Source organism: Balaenoptera physalus (genome assembly GCF_965194825.1).
Source record: "Balaenoptera physalus genome assembly, chromosome: 1".
NCBI lineage: Eukaryota > Metazoa > Chordata > Mammalia > Artiodactyla > Balaenopteridae > Balaenoptera > Balaenoptera physalus.
The window spans coordinates 46,189,794-46,207,418 of NC_138882.1; the positions used below are offsets into that span (position 1 = coordinate 46,189,794).

General features: G+C 39.2%; 1 long non-coding RNA gene across 4 annotated transcripts in view; it reads right to left on the reverse strand.

Annotated features, from left to right (window-relative positions):
* LOC309666435 overlaps positions 1–17,625 on the reverse strand; it is a 53,473-nt gene that overhangs the window by 12,964 nt on the left and 22,884 nt on the right. Inside the window, exons 3-4 of one of the 4 annotated variants that reach the window (XR_014267097.1) lie at positions 14,404–14,507; positions 9,201–9,250 (exon numbers count right to left, since the gene is read on the reverse strand). This is a non-coding gene — a long non-coding RNA (uncharacterized lncRNA). Of the gene's footprint in view, positions 1–9,200; positions 9,251–13,344; positions 14,508–17,625 lie in introns of those variants that run through there. The other 3 variants (XR_014267096.1, XR_014267098.1, XR_014267099.1) reach the window with 3 other exon arrangements.

Below are 17,625 nucleotides of genomic sequence, written 5' to 3' on the forward strand. Positions count from 1 at the left end.
ATCCAATATATTCATATATAAGCAATGAATCAACACAATATCTTCCTGAGCCTGACAGCAATATCACGGAGAAGTCTTTTTAGAAGCTGAAGCAGTAATGGTTTTGCTGTCATTTGTTGGGTTGTTTACCGTAGGAGATGGTTTGATTATTTTCCATTGTAAATATTGTTATTTCCACAGATACCCAGACAGCTCATATTTCCTCGGTGAGGGCAAAGAAGCTCTTGAAAACATCACAGATCATTTTAAAATGGAGAACTTGTTTTTCAATTAGGTGGAATTACTTCAAGTAATTTGTGATACTTTAGAGTTTAATATATGGATATTTACCCTTATATTGATAAGAATAGTCTCTAGCTTGGGAAAGTTGTATTAATCTCACAAAAAGATATATTTTGTGAAGGAGATCGGTAAAAAGAAACATGTGACAGGTCTGTTATGGTATTTTTTGCTTTATCAATCTTTCTTTTAAAGTATCGATAGTAGAACAATCAGAATAGAGAAACAGCTTACCATATTATAACAGAGCTGTCTTTAGGTCCTGGTTAATTTTCATCCCTTCAACTGTTTGCTCTACATAAATCTGCATTTACAACACATAGGAACTAGCATTATTATGATATATTTTGTGATTAGAAGATAGATAGATAGATAGATAGATAGATAGATAAATAGATAGATAGATAGACAGACAGACAGACAGACAGACAGATAGATAGATAGATAGATAGGCAGGCAGAGAGACGGACAGACAACAATGAAACATTCTTCCTAACCTAGTCTCCAAACCCACTGGTGCCTGAAATCCCACTTACTCGATATAGTGTTAGGCACAGTCTGCTTCAGCAGTGTTTCGTTCCTGTGCTTCAGAGAGTGATGACGTTACCTCGAGGAACATCAGTGATCAGGAAGTATGGCATGTTCAAGGGGCATGTTTTCAACTTTTCTGACACTTTTTTTTTTCCTGTGGCATTAATCTGGCACTTAAAATTATTGGGAAAGAATGGCAGTACCCCAAAGTCCATTCAGTGTTCCCCACCGATGACACAGAGAAGAAAGAACAACGATGATGACTATTCGAATAATCATTCTCAGACTTTCTTCTGGATCTGGGTTAGGCTTGGAGAGATCAAACACACAGAACAAGTGAGCACAAAATGTGCACTTGAACTTCTGAATCTGGGGTTGAGAGTTAAGAGTCCAGGTTCTGACTACTCTGTGGACTTCCCGAACCATGGGCCTCCATGATACCTAAGTAAAGTGAAGGTGGGATTACATCAAGGTTAGGAGGCTTCTATGACGCATTCCTTAGAAGCTGTAAACTGAGGTGTTTTAATCAGGTGGTTTGGAAAGAAAGCTTCTAGAGTTGCCTGCTGTCGGGGCGGTGTCCTTGGAGGCAATAGTGCAACAAGATTATTCACCTAAGGCAAAACCTTCTAAAAAGTCATTCTGAAATTTACAGTTGGAAAAAGCTTTAGAGGTCATCTGATTTACCTCCTTACCAGCTGTATAAATTCCTCTACGGCATCTCTTAAGTTTTATTATCCACTTTCTGCCTAAACACCTGCAATGATATGGAATGCACTTAAATACCCATTTAGGTAGTAACCTTTCTAGGACTTTTTACGTAGCCCCGCAGTTATCTATAATCTTCTAGGAACGTTCCCTTCAGCATGGTAGCCAAGTAACCATTTATTTCTAGCCATAATTATTTGAGATTACTTTATTTTCATACAAAAGTGCTATGTTGGGTACTACAGAGAGAGTATAGGGTTGAGTGATACAGACTAGAATCCTGGGTTAGCTTTAAGGACATTTCAGTCTAATGGAGGAATGTAAACACAACACACACACACACACACACACTGCCTGGGAGGAATAATCAGCGAAATTTCAGCGAAGAGATTGTTTGTGAGCTTGGCCTTAAATTGTGAGTAGAATTTGGAAAGACTTTTCCAGAATGGCCTAGAATATAAGCAAAGTTCTATCACATGGGAAAATAATTCAATAGGATTCAGGTCTCTTGCTTAAGGACCCTACTTCCCAGAAGGCAACAGTGGGGAACTTTCCATTAAAGGACTTGCTTTGGGAATTTAGATTACTGTACTCTTTGATTTTTCAAAGATGATGTTAGTAGTTCTCTTTTTCAACAGAACGTTCCTACTAAACCATATTTCCTGTCCCTGGAATAATCTTCTACTGAACAGAAGAAAGGAAGTAAATAGAGTTCCAGAAAGCAATCTTAAACCATACCCACTTTGAAAAAAATATCCAAAGGAGATATTTTTAAAGGTACTTTTATTCAGAAAATTTTTAAAAGGAATGAGCAAAAAGGCAAACAACCCAGATTTTGTCATATAGAACACAAATGCTCTCTAAGAGGGAAAACCTTGGCATACCGGAACAGCAGAGGTCTGAAGTCTGAGATTTTTTGATTTGTATTTCCTGGTTGTGCTATACGGGTTACTCCCTGCCTGAATGTAAGCTCCCTTGTTCCTCTCCCCTTACCCTGGGCTCGACTAGACCCAGATCTGCTCTGTCTCTCTGGGTTTGCTTACCAGGCACAGAGGAGGCATATAGTTCAGTGGCTAAACCACAGGATAGAATGCAGCCTCTTCCACCACTGACTCACAAGATGACAGGGCCAGCTCACTTCCCCTTCTGACGTTTCTGTTCCTTTGTGTATAGTGGAGCCCTAGCAATCCTCAGCACCTTTCTTCATTCCACAGAAATAAACAAGTGTATTTGTGAGTGTGCTTTGAGACAGGGATCAAAAGAGATTAGTTCTTGTTCCCTGCAGGCAAAGCACAGAATCACTTTCCCTCCTATTACGGTTGCACCAAAAATACCCATGGGATATTTCATCAGGGATAAATAGTGGCTTTTTTCAACATTGGCTTGTTTATTACAGGGTAAGAACAAAATCTTGGGCTAACCAAGTTACATCCCCATGTTGACTCACTTCCTTACCTTCCTCCTCGCTGCTAGAGCACCAGGGTCAGTTGCTTATTTTACCTTCCCTTGGTGTTTCATCCTTGCATTTATTGCACAGGATTGATTCTTATTCTTCTGCAGATACAGAGGTGCATTGCTTTATGCTACAGGCTGTCTATAGGATGAGTTTTGTGGATATCAAATATTTGCAAACAAGTCAAATTTCTCCCCCAACTGAAATCATTATCTCAGAAGAGTTTTTTGTTTTGAGTTGACTTCTCAGCGTGATAAAGTGGAAAGAGCATCAAAATAAGAAATAGAAGATTAAGCTTCCTATTCTGGCTATGTCCCTAATTCGCCATGTGACTTTGGGCAAACGACACTCTGAAGTCCCACTAGTCTATGCCCTGGGCATGTGGGGCCTCAATTTTGTCATCTCTAATATTTTGGATTCAGATTAGATGATGTTTATGGTCCAATTATGGAATTCTTTAAACAATCCCAGTAATCCATGATACCATTACTTTAAATACCTTATTTTTAGCCTTTCCTTAAGGAATTTGTAGTAATAATTATCAACTCTTGAGAATTAATGTGAAAGATGAATATATGAAGGTTAAACGGCAGTAATACATTTTATAAGCAGGTTTCCAATTTATAATTATAACTGGTCTTTTCTAGCAAAGTATTTGACTATATATTTTCAGCAGTTCGATAAATATTCTACACATCCTGGACCCACCCTGTTTAGCTTTCAAGTCCTCCGACACACTTTTAGTGAGTTTTACACCTGTGGCTTTAGATATCATCTGTTGTTGTTGTTTTTTTTAATCTTCAGATTTTTTTTTTCAATTTTATTTATTTTTTGTCTGCATTGGGTCTTTGTTGCTGCACACAGGCTTTCTCTAGTTGCGGCGAGCGGGGGCTACTCTTCGTTGCGGTGCGTGGGCTTCTCATTGAGGTGGCTTCTCTTGTTGCGGAGCACAGGCTCCAGGCACTCAGGCTTCAGTAGTTGCAGCACGTGGGCTTCAGTAGTTGCGGCACGCGGGCCCTAGAGTGCACGGGCTTCAGTAGTTGTGGCACACAGGCTTAGTTGCTCCGTGGCATGTGGGATCTTCCCGGGCCAGGGATCGAACCCGTGTCCCCTGCATTGGCAGGTGGATTCTTAACCACTGAGCCACCAGGGAAGTCCTGATACCATCTACTGTTGACTCTAATAAATTTATATATTTAGCCCAGACTTCTCTCCTAAACCCCAGACTCATATTCTACAGTCTGTGACATCTCCATTTGGATTTCTAGTAGATGTCTCAAACTCAGCAGGTCCAACATGGAATGCCTGATCTCCACTGCCTCCCAAACTGCTTCCCCCATTGCTCTCCCCATCTCCATGCACCGCAACTCAGACCTTCCACTTGCTCACGCCGGAAGCTTGGTCATCATCCTCACTGCCTCTCTTGCTCTCACCATCCACTTAATGCCACCTAATTGGTCTCCCTGCTTTCTGCCCTCATTCTTTTATGAATCATTTCCCAAACAACAGCCAGAGCGAGCCCTTTAAAAATGAAGTCAGAAATCATGTCTGACCAAACCTCCTTAATTTTTGAGTTAGTCATTGATTCCTGATCACTCAGAGCACAAGCCAAAACTCAGAGCCCTTGTAACCTCGTCATTTTTATCTCTGCTCGTCTCCCTTTTGCTCACGCTGCCCTTGCCACATTGATCTCCTCGCTCTCCTGGGTCTTGCCAAACATGGTCTTTCCTGAGGCCTTTGCATTTGCTGTTCCCTATCCTACAATGTTCTTCCTGAAGATATCCACATGACTCATTCCCTTGCCTCCTGCTGGTTTTTGTTCAAATGTCATATTCCTACTGCGTTCTCCCCTGAACAGCTTCCTGCCCTCCTATGCCCTGCCCCTGGTATGCCCTAACATCTTTCTCTTTTTTTCCTCTATAACTCTAATCATCTAATACAGGGTTTCTTGACTTTGGCATGATGGACATTTGGGGATAATTCTTTGTTTTGGGGGATTGCCCTGGGCAGTGCAGGATGTTTAGCAACGTAGGGATATTGCTACCTTCTACCCACTAAATACTAAAAACCCACCTCCTCCTCCCCAGTGTGACAACCAAAAATATCTCCAGACGCTGCCAAATGTCTCCTGAGGGGCAAAGCCATCCCCGGTGGAGAACCATGATCTAATATGTGTTTTACCTATTTATTTGTTCATTGTTCCTCTCTTCCCCACCACCAGAATATAACCTCCAGGAGAACAGGAATTTTTTGCCTCTATCATTCACTGCTGTAATGCAAGCACCCAGAACAGAGCCTGGTGCATAGTAAGTGCTCAAGAAATATTTAATGAGTGAATAAATGAAATGGACTCCTACCTTTGTTCCTCTGAGCTCATTGCGCTCTAGTCACACAGGTCTTTTTTCTGCCTCTTGTACATCCTGAGCTCATTCTCACCTTTCTGTCTTTTTCTTTTAGCTCCCGCTCCTGTGAAGTTCTAACCACAGGTCATCACATGGTGGATCCCAGCTTTTTACTCAGGTCACTACTTAAATGTCACTTGCTCGAAGAGGCCTTCCTCCCTGATCACACTATCCAATATGACCCTCCCTGCCTGCCAGAGTTACTCTCTATCATTTACCCTGATTTTGTTTCTTCATTACATCCATCTCTGACATGAGCTTATTTGTTTACATGGTGAGTTTCTGCCTTTCCCTCTTAAATGAATGTTCTCTGAGCACTTGACCTTATATGTTTATTTATCATGGCAACCCCACAGTCTAGAACAGTTCCAGGCCCAAGTTTGTGTACTGATTGAACAAATAAGATTACCTCCTAGTCGATTTCAGAGTGGAAGAGATTTCAATGGTTAGGAGTTAAAGGTTGTGTCTGTCAGGGTTCAGTTACAAAGAAGAGAATCCACTTTAGCTAGTTTAAGCGGAAAGGGCTTAATTACGGCATTAATTCTGTGGCTCACAGAATCATTGAGAAGGCTGAAGAAACAGCCTCCACATTGAGCTCTCACGGACAACTTTGAAAGCTACACAATGACTGTCCCACCAAGGGAGAGAATGCTCTTCAATCAGGAAACCTCTCGCTGAACCGGAAGCTGAGGTTCCAGCTGCTGGCTCTGAGACCAGACCACCATTGTCAGGACCAGGCAGCTAGCATGAGAAGGTCAGCACTCTTCGGGAGCTGTCAAGATCAGAAAACCACCCCCAGAAACACCAGATACCACCATGCCAGTGTTGGCCAGCAGAAAGCTCAAGACAGCGAAGCTTGCCCTCCAGCGAGCTTGATCTTCCAGCTCTCGTGGCAGTACTTCTGATTAATGGAACAAATTCAAATGAAAACCGTGGCTTCTGCGAAGTCTGGGAAGATGTGGCTTTTAGCTTTCCAGTCTCTGCAGCACAGGCAGGCACATTGGAAGGAGATTAGAATGAATGTGGAGGGTCAGTTTACCATATGCAGGTGTGGTGGTAAGACAGGATAGAGAGATAAGTGATTTAAAAAAATGAATCTTCAACTTCATATCTGCAAAGCAAAAAGTTTGCCCCAAATACAAGTCAAATAGTCAAGAGTCTCTTATACACAGTACTGATGGGTAGCATTCATACAATTTCAGGAAATGATTACTTTTTCTCAAAGATGCAACAGCATATGATGAATAGTTGTCACCATTCCTAAAGATCAGTCCCAGCAAACCAAGCTCAATCAAGCCATGATCTGAGCTCTCCTGCATAGTGGAACTGTTGATACCTTATAGCCCTACAAGAAAAGTGTGAGATCCGTCAGCCCGAGCACTGGTTTTCATAGCTGGTCATGTACATTTATTTCCAACACAGGGCAGTGTTCAAACTCAAGTCTTTGGAAAGGCTTAAATTGGACAGAATCTCAGACTTGTACTGGCTAAGAAAGAAATTCATTATTAGATTTCATTTTTATTATTTGAAATCTATGAAAGGTTATTTATTTGAATGAATCTATTTTCATAAAATATACTGTCTACACTTACATCAGATCACATAATGCAGTGTGTATATGTATTTTACTTAATTCATTTTTTGCAAGGATAAAATTCACAGTCTTTTTATTCTTAACCTTATATTTGCATGCTTTTCAATATTTAAAAAGTTCATTGCAATTATAGATGCTGTTGGTTTATCTGTTTTACACACTTAAAATCTAACTTTAAATCGAATCAATATGAAATGATAATTGGGGAGCCCCTGCTCAACTAAAAATATAGAGATAGAGAAAAACCTAAACAAAATTTTAGAATGTACTTTTAAGAATGCAATTTTATCAAATTTAGGAAATGCATAACTATCTGCAACTTTTAAATTCTTCCTTTTAAGTACTTCATGCTTAAAATAGCTTAAGGATTTCTTCCATTCTTTCTCTCCAATATCCTTTGCAAAGGACTTTTTAAATAGCTGCTCTTTTTTGAGTACCTTCTGTGTGCTAGACCTGGAACATTCTCTCTTTTAATCCTCATAGCTTCCCTCTGAGGTATAGGTATTATTTCTGCTATGCCGACACAGACACTGAAGCTCAGAGAAATTGCTCATAAGAGGCAGAGCTGGGGTTAGAAATTGGGATTCGACCTCAAGTCCTGTCAACTTCAGAGCTTACTCTTTCTCCTGTAACATTTAGTTATTCACTCACTCATGCATTCACTTATTCAGTTAACGCTACTCAAGGACTCCCTATGGGCTAGGCATGTACTGTTTTCTGGAATTAAAATAATGAGTCCAAAAAAGGGCACCATCCCTGCCTGTATGGAGCTGAGAATCTCTACACCCTCCAGCTGGTTGCTTATTCAGGATTTATAGATGAGGATTAACTTCCTGCAAACACAGACAAGAATGTGAAGATTGCCATTTTTTTTTAAATGTCGGAGATGGCCATTTTATAAATATTCCCATGTGAGAGAATATTAAAACTGACTACCAAACAAATGGGACCTAATGAAACTTAAAAGTTTTTGCACAGCAAAGGAAACCATAAACAAGACCAAAAGACAACCCTCAGAATGGGAGAAAATATTTGCAAATGAAGCAACTGACAAAGGATTAATCTCCAAGACTTACAAGCAGCTCATGCAGCTCAATAACAAAAAAACAAACAACCCAATCCAAAAATGGGCAGAAGACCTAAAAAGACATTTCTCCAAAGAAGATATACAGATTGCCAACACACACATGGAAGAATGCTCAACATCATTAATCATTAGAGAAATGCAAATCAAAACTACAATGAGGTATCATCTCACACTGGTCAGAATGGCCATCATCAAAAAATCTAGAAACAATAAATGCTGGAGAGGGTGTGGAAAAAAGGGAACACTCTTGCACTGTTGGTGGGAATGTAAATTGATACAGCCACTATGGAGAACAGTATGTACGTTCCTTAAAAAACTAAAAATAGAACTACCATATGACCCAGCAATCCCACTACTGGGCATATACCCTGAGAAAAACATAATTCAAAAAGAGTCATGTACCAAAATGTTCATTGCAGCTCTATTTACAATAGCCAGGACATGGAAGCAACCTAAGTGTCCATCATCAGATGAATGGATAAAGAAGATGTGGCACATATATACAATGGAATATTACTCAGCCATAAAAAGAAATGAAATGGAGGTATTTGTAATGAGGTGGATGGAGTTAGAGTCTGTCGTACAGAGTGAAGTAAGTCAGAAAGAGAAAAACAAATACAATATGCTAACACATATATATGGAATCTAAGGAAAAAAAAAAAAGGTCATGAAGAACCTAGTGGCAAGACGGGAATAAAGACACAGACCTACTAGAGAATGGACTTGAGGATATGGGGAGGGGGAGGGGTGAGATGTGACAGGATGAGAGAGTGTCATGGACATATATACACTAACAAATGTAAAATAGATAGCTAGTGGGAAGCAGCCGCATAGCACAGGGAGATCAGCTCGGTGCTTGGTGACCACCTAGAGGGGTGGGATAGGGAAGGTGGGAGGGAGGGAGATGCAAGAGGGAAGAGATATGGGAACATATGTATATGTATAACTGATTCACTTTGTTATAAAGCAGAAACTAACACACCATTGTAAAGCAATTATACTCCAATAAAGATGTTTAAAAAAAAAAAACTGACTACCTGCCCTAGGTTACATGTGTTTGCTTAGAGTCCTTGATGACTTCAAGATTAATGAAGCCCAGAAATTAATTAGAGAGGCTGAAACTCAAGAAATCCCTGGTGAGGAAAATAAGGGTTATCTGATTTTTACATAAGGCAGAAGCAATGACAGAAATTGAGCTCCTGTCAGGAAGGATCAAGCATTTAAGACATAGTTTAATAATGTTTCGGGGTGCTAGTAGTTTTGGTACATTGGCCAACACTGCCAAATTCCTAAGTCAAGGTACTAACATCACCAGCCATAACTATAAATGACAGAACCCATTATGTGTACCAGGACTTCAATGCCTGGAGGGGCCAGTAAGCTGTGTACCAGGTGTGGAGGGTCAGGTCTATTAATAGGAATATTCTTCACTTCCACACCCAAAAATATGTTTTCTCCTATTGGTAGATCTTTCATTTTTTGCCCCTTCTGTTAGAGATATAGATATAGGAACTATTTCACTTTCCACTTTACCATAGGAAAAACAACAGCCTGAGGGCATTGATGAGTATTTGGTGTTCAGCCTCACTCTGGGGGAGTCGTTTGGAGTGGCAGGGCCTGTGGGACCCTGGAAATAACATGCCTTGTCTATTGGGGCCGCAGTTATTCCGCTCCTGCTGATTGTTGCTGTGAAAGAGGGCCCAGTAGAGCCAGATATTTCATTTTTTAAAGAGAAGCCAGAAATCAGGATTTTCCTGTGAAATCATCTGATACTTAAATCTTGGCAACTAATTCAAAACTTTTAAAAAAAGAACAAAAAACTCTTGCACCAACATTTTTAATAGGGTGATCAATCATCCTTGGTTGGTCCAGGACCAAGGTGTTTCCTAGAGCATGAGTCTTTCAGTGCTAAAACAGAGAGAGTCCCAGGAAAACTGAAATGGTTGGCTCTTCTAGAATGTGGAGGATAAGGAAAATATCTCTATAAGCCACAGAAAGTCTGTAGGTGGTCAGTTTGTAACCGCTGATGATTAGGACAGCAAACTAGAATAGGATTCACAGTGTCACATTTTCAAAGGAGGGGGAAGATATTTGATGAACAGAGAATGACTATGTATATCCAATTACTCACTTCTGCTCTCCCCACAGTCCACATCTGATGGTCATAGTCAGGTTAGAAACTATTGTAGTAAACTGATTGCAGTGCTATAGTGTTCTTTTTTTTCAACTGCTTATCCAAAATTTGTCCAACCAAGGAACATACTTAGAGAGAGGGAGATCCAGAGGGTAAAAGAAAAGGCTGACTCCTCTGAAAGGATACAAATAATCAAGGAAAATATTGGAAGTGTATTGGAAAGTATCTTGGGCCAGACTATTTTTATTCTACCTAAGTTTTATAACTAAAAATAAAGGTTAATTTGTCACAAGTTTTTCTTAAAAAAAATTTTTTTTTGATTTACAGAATATTATCATGGGAAAGTAACTTTAATACCATGTAGTCCAGGACTTCCAATATAAAGTTGGGGAAATTGAGGCCCAGCATCGCATAGCTAGTTAGTGGCAGAATGGTTCAACCTGCACCTGTTTGGAATGGTGTAGATGGGTGTCAATGACGTGATAAGGGAAGGCAACAGGACTCCTCTAAGATCCAGTTCTAGCGATTAGGAAAGTTTTATGGCAAAAGGAAAAATAACCATTAAAATCTAAAAACAACAGGAGTTATTTCAAACTCTGACTTTTGTTTATGAAATTAAAAGATAATGAATAACTAAATGCTCATATTGTTGAAACTCAATGCAAATTGCATAAAATGAAGGACAGTGAAATGGAAAAAGGAGAATTCTCTATCAGAAAGACTACTATATTGTATCTGGGCCATTTCATGTGCACAGTACACATTTCAAACTAAAAACCTATGATTTGCAAAACAGACAAAGAAGTTTAAAAAAAGTCTTTCCAACCATCATTATATACTGGCATAGTTTAGTTTCATTAAGTTCTAAATGCATCACTTCTTCACAAAAGAATTCTCTTTGAAGTCAGAGAATGAACTCTGTGGTGAGGATATGCCCCCAGGCCCATATGAGCAAGTAAAAACAAGGCTGATCTTTATCTTACTACATTGGCATGCTGCCCCAGCCAAAGAACTTACTGGTCTTATTTACAGTCACAAAGAGGTACCATTAGGGTCCAAAGATTCACAAATTCCTTGTTTGAATAAGTAGAATCCCCCTGGCTTCTTTTGGGGACAATATGAAATACATAGTTCATCTCTGACACCTGCTTGTATTAATTCCTAGGAATCTCACAGAGTAGAATACAGACAATGGCCCAGTAGCTTGAGTGTCACACCAAAAGACCACAAGGCCAACCTATGTTTCTTGCAGACTCTAAGAAGCTCCTACAGCCCGGAGGTCAGTGGTCACAATGTCTTTATTGTGGGTAGAGTGCATGTAGCTGTAGCCCACTTAAGTCTAAGCTTGGTGAATAGTTCAAGGTCAGAATGATCCTGGTCAGAGTGACAGGCCAACACTTGATGAGTTTATGGTTAATGACCAGACCCACAGCTGGCCCAACACTTACCATTCCCCTCCTGATTAGATCCAGGAATGCAGTGAGAAGGGCGGGGTATGTTAATTCTTGATAACCATTTGGAGGTTGACGATATAGGAAGAGGAATCAACAAAACACAATTATAAAACATTGTTTTGGTGTTCAGGCCAGACTCTCTTCCAAGATAAATCTCTAAGGGGATGATTTAGGCACTCTATTTCAGAGGCGAGTCCTAGGAGTGTTGCTGCTGTTTGTGTGTGTGTGTGTGTGTGTGTGTGTTTAAGCTTAAAAAAACAAATATTTATTATCATACATGATTTCTGAGGGTCAGGAATCTGGAAGTGGCTTAGCTGGGTGTTTTTCTCCTATGGTCTCTCATGAGCTTGCAGTCAAAGTGTCTGCCAGGACTGCAGTCACCTGAAGGCTTGACTAGGGCTCAAGGGTCTACTTCCAAGATGGTGCACCATTGGCTCAAGATGGCTCATTCACATGGCAACTGGCTAGAGGCCTCAGTTCCTTCCATTTTGCCTTCAACCTGTCTGTGGGCCTGCTTGAGTGACATGACAAGGCAGATAGCTTCTCTCAAAGTAAGTGGTCTAAGAGAGGAAGTAGGACTGTAATTAACGTGGTCAAGAGTGACTAACTTGCTTTAACGTGGGAAGCAGATGAGTCCATGTTGGAAGGTGTGGAAGGTGGGAGATGGCTCTGGCACTGAAACCAGGAGAAGTCTTAAATAAATGACTGTTATACATTGCTGAAAGCAGTGGTAAATTATCCTTTTTTAACATTTGGGATAGAAGGATTTGAGCACGTGTTTAGCCCAAACCTTCCATTTCAAAGATGGCAGTTGAGGGCATGAGAAGGGTAATTTTAGGTAAATATTTCAGAGTATTTGTATTTAAAAGAGTCATCTATCTTTAATTAACCTTTGTTTGTGGGTAGATTATTACAGTAGAGTATAGATAAGCCACCTCTGGACTTTCCAAGCTCATTGTGAACAAAGACAAGGTAGTGGCTGGCAACAAGGAAACCAGAAATATGATTCTTAGCAACCTTTGAGTCACGTGAATCTGAATGCAGAAAGAGATCAAGATTATAAACCTAATTCTCCCACACATGAGTGGGACAATGGATTGCTGGGAAATTATAAAGAAAGTTTCTTCTTCTGAGACTCAAAGCTTTTAGAAAAATTAATGGAAAATCTTGAGTAACTTACTTAACCTTGCTAAGACCCATTTCCACTTCTATCAGATGAGGCTGATGATAGCAACCCTGTAGGATTATTGTGATGATTAGAAATAATCTATACTAAGTGGGTGTTCAATAAATGGTAGCTGATTTTAAAATTATTATTATTACCATCATATTTTTTCTTCAAGGCATTAAGCTCATAACCAATAGGCTAGGAGAACCTAGGAGAACTTTTATCCCTTTGGTTCTCAAAACTGCATCAAGGTGTCTGAAAAGTGATGGTGGGAGAAGGGGGAGATGCTCCAGTTTACTGCAGCCTTGTGAGGTAGTGTTTCCCCTGAGACCACCTGCAGCAGTATTACCGGGTTGTTTGTAAAAAATTCAGATTCTTGGATCCTGCCACAGAACTACTGAGTCAGTATATCTGGGGTTGGAACCATGTACTGTGCTTTTTAAACAAGCAACCCAAATGATTCTTATGCCCACTAAAATTTGAGAACCACAGCAAAAGATGTTTTGAAACCCTTATGGGGCTCACAGAAGGCAAAGCAACTGAATTGATCTTAACCAGAAGTGTCCAACTTTTAAAAAATTATGTACCCCCATCAATAAAACCTTTTGTATAATGTAATCCTAATGTTTGTATCTTTATATTTATACTTTTATTCATAAATTATTTACATGTACCACTATGCTAAATATCCTAAACATTATAAAACAAAATAGAAATTGTTTAAAAGATGGTATAAAAACTTTTTGTATAAATTTTAATATTTTCATCCCATATCCTAGTGGATCATATGGTATATCCCTTGGGATTCATACTCCCTAACCTGGAGACCAGCAGCTAAACCAGCAGTGGTCCCTATGGTTGTGTTTATTCAATCATTTATTAAGCGAACACTTACAATGTTCTTTCCAAATGCCAAGCCTGTTCTAGGCTCCAGGGCTCACTGTGAGTGATCATTTCCTTCTGTCATATTGAAGCACTAATAACATCACTACCTCACCATGTCTAAACACTTTGTTATTTCCAGGTTCTCTGGGTCAGAGCGTTCAGCTCATCTCCCCCAGGCAGTAGAGTGGTGCTGCACCTAGTTCAAGGCTATATTCAAGGTCACAAATATATAACTTAACAGAATATTTGGGATTGGGGGAAAGTCCAAGACAGTCATGGTAAGCCACAAGTAAAGGGGGTAAAGCCCTCCCTGAATTAAACAGAGCACCATCTTTGGGAAGGTTGTGTGGCACTGTGGAAAGAATACTGCATTTAGTTCTGGAGGAGCTATATGTCTGGGCTTCATTCCTTACTGGCTGCATGACCTTCTGTAAATTATTTACCCGTTGAGCTTCTGTTTGCTCCCTTGTAAAACAAGGATAATAACACCTTTTCTGCTTACTTAACACAATTGCTATCACAACCAAACTCTTGTCGTCTTTGATAATAATCCTGTTGAATGCCAGGCTTGATCAATCGGTTGTCAAACACTATGTTTTACTGAGTGCCTGATGGATATTCCAAAGCATCACTAAGTAAGTAGAATTTCACTTTTCCTGATTTTACTAGAACAAGCAAGTTCTTATTCTTCTGAATTTAGTAACTACTCACCTTCTATCTGTCACCCTTCCACTTCCACAGAGGTTAAGAGAAGTGACTTCAAAGCCTGGCTTTGCCACTTTGACATCCCATTTCCTTAAACATAGTTCCCTCATCTGTAAAATGAGGATAATGATATTTACCCCCTAAATTATTGTGAGGGTTAAATGGGATAATTTATGTAAATGTTTGGTACAATTGAAACATAGTACAAATTGAATAAATGATTGTTATTTAAATGGCAAATATGAAGAGGTACTCTTTCAACATTTTGGTAAATGCAAACTACAACTTGATACATCCATTCAGAAATGGATTTCACTTGGTGATTCTGAAAAAACAAGTGATTTGACCTTACATCTTTTATATGATTAACCTTCTTACCCTGGTTGTTGAGGATGAAGTTAAAAGATAGATTTCTTTTAAGATTCAGTTGGAGAATGAATAATGACTAGCTTGACAGAATGGAACTTTTTACTATGTTTTAGACTGGTCTAGATTTAAGAACTGCCCCAAACATGAAGACTTAATATTTACTAGAAATAAAAAGAAAAAGAAAAAATATTGCTAATAATCTTATTACAGTGAGATGTGAGTGTGAAGTAATGAGCTGGTAGTCTATAATATGTGCCACAGCAAAGCTTTGATCCTGACTTTTAAATTATGTGATACAAATCTTTCCCTATTATTTAATAATGGTGGATTTTTTTCTTGTTACACAAACTATTGACATAGCTTAAATCACTTACTTAATGACTCATGATGTAATAGACTGACATTTCTTTCATCCTTACTTATGCAAAGATGATTTGATTATACAGGCACACTGAGCTGGTCATAACTTACCTTCATCATAGGCCTGCAGTTTAAAAAATGCCCAAAGGACAGACCAGTATTTGTTCCTAAGTGAATTCATATGCCAGTTTCCCTTAAATGACCTAAGTATAAACCTAATCTTTAAAACGAGGGTTCTTCTCCTCTTGCCTGAGTTTGAGGTTGATCTTCTGTTTTGAATTTCTCTTGACATGTTAGTCTGCTTTCCTGATCATTGTAGACTCACAGGAGCATAGGGTATTTGAACAGTGAAGAACCATAAAGATTTTCTGACTGTTTCCTCATTTTTTAGAAGTGAAAGCCATGACTCAGGCAAGTCATTCATTTTCATCAGCTTCAGAGTAGAGAAGAGACTCCAAGTCAGGACTCTCAGCTCTGTTCCTGGTTTATTTCTCCTCAACTCAGCTTCTTTCAGTTTCCCTGACTCCTGATTTGATTGTTTTGTTCAAATGTATAAAAGTGTGGTAAAATCAGATTAGTCTGAAACATGGTGTTCATCTCTTTCCCTAGAACAAGCCTTGATGTGTGCGTGGGAACACTGGTATTTCCAAGTTCTAACCAGTGAGATGTGTCAAACCAGGACCTGGATGAGTCCCAGGTTCTGGCTGTACTCATCCCACTATATCTTTAGTATTGTGATTCTTATAAATTGGGTATAAAATTATCTACACTGTTAGTGAATATTCACATTGAGAAGTCATGTTTATTTCTCCTTTTCCACTGCAGTGTGACTTAGATGAAGTGAATTAATTACACCGGAGTCTCCCAACCAACTTCAGGATTTTACATATTCTAAATAGATTTTTAAAAACCTAAAGTATTGATTAATAAATTAGATACTGAGGAACCAAAACTCATTATTGAACTTTAATTGAAGAGAGCTACTACAAATGCTAATCTGATATCCTGGGAGTTGTAAATATTGTATAGTAACAGTATATTTTATATTATTGAAACAGAAAATCTATTTAACGCAAGTAAAAGTAATAAATTTAGCAAAAAAAGAAAAGTAGGTGTATGAGTGTGGCATCAGAATAATGGAAGACAGGCTCCCATAATTATCTGTGTTATAATTTACTGGTGTATGTTCATGTATTGCTTAAATACCTTTCTTTCTTTTTTTTGTTTTAAGAGCTCCTGACTTATTTATTTATTTACTTTTTTTTTTTTTGGCTGTGTTGGGTCTTCGTTTCTATGCGAGGGCTTTCTCTAGTTGTGGCGAGCGGGGGCCACTCTTCATCGCGGTGCGCGGGCCTCTCACTGTCGCGGCCTCTCTTGTTGCGGAGCACAGGCTCCAGACGCGCAGGCTCAGTAATTGTGGCTCACGGGCCCAGTTGCTCCGCGGCATGTGGGCTCTTCCCAGACCAGGGCTCGAACCCGTGTCCCCTGCGTTGGCAGGCAGATTCTCAACCACTGCGCCACCAGGGAAGCCCTTAAATACCTTTCTTTAAAAAAAAAAAAAAAATCACAGTGTTTCAGGACACAGAGAACTACAATTATACCTGGGTACTCGGTTCATTAGCATCTTTTCACCACTGGCTTTAATCGGTTTTACATCAGTAGAAGTTACGAGCATAACAGAAATCTAACAAGTGTATGAGGATCAACATGTGGGCTGATTTTAGTCAACAGAGAACTGAAATTGTGCCAATTCAACTGAACCTGTGGCCACATTCTGTGTTTACTCAAAATAGATCATGCATTCGTAGTAGTTTCTAAGGAATTGTTTTAAATAAATAACACTTTCGGGAATTGATTCTCTTCTCAAATGCATATTGAGTGATTTTTTTTCAACTGACTTAGTATAAGAAAAAAAAGTAAGAATGAAAGACAAATTATTTTTATTTAGAGCCCTTGATAACAAACATCCTTTCAAAGTAATTTTATCCTCCCTTTGTTCTGTGACATAAATTTCTAAGATGGTATATCTTGATAAAAAGCCATGTTCTGGTGTATGTTTCTCTTTTCCTTCCTCACTTTTGAGCTCAGTGTAGCAATGCATTTACCAGCAATACAGGCAGAAATTATTTTCTCCTTCAATTATTCCCACCCCAAGGAGTTAGACAAGGTATTCAAAGTAAAGAAAAATATAAACCGGACCAGGAAAGGACCACTGAAAACTTTGCTGAATAAAATTGGTTTAGGAAAGAAAAAATATCCCAAATGTATTTGTTTTGGGGTTAAAACATTTTCTTTTCTGTGTATTCATTCATTCATCCTGTGTGAGGAAACTACCCTGGAGGCCGGAGACACAGAAATGGAATGCACACATCTAATGTTCATATTCAGGAAGAGGAAGCAGATGCGTACACCCAAAATCATAGTTTAATACAAAAGTGCTGGAATGGAGGTAGGAAGATAGCTATGGGGACCCATGGGATTGACCATCCCAGAAAATGG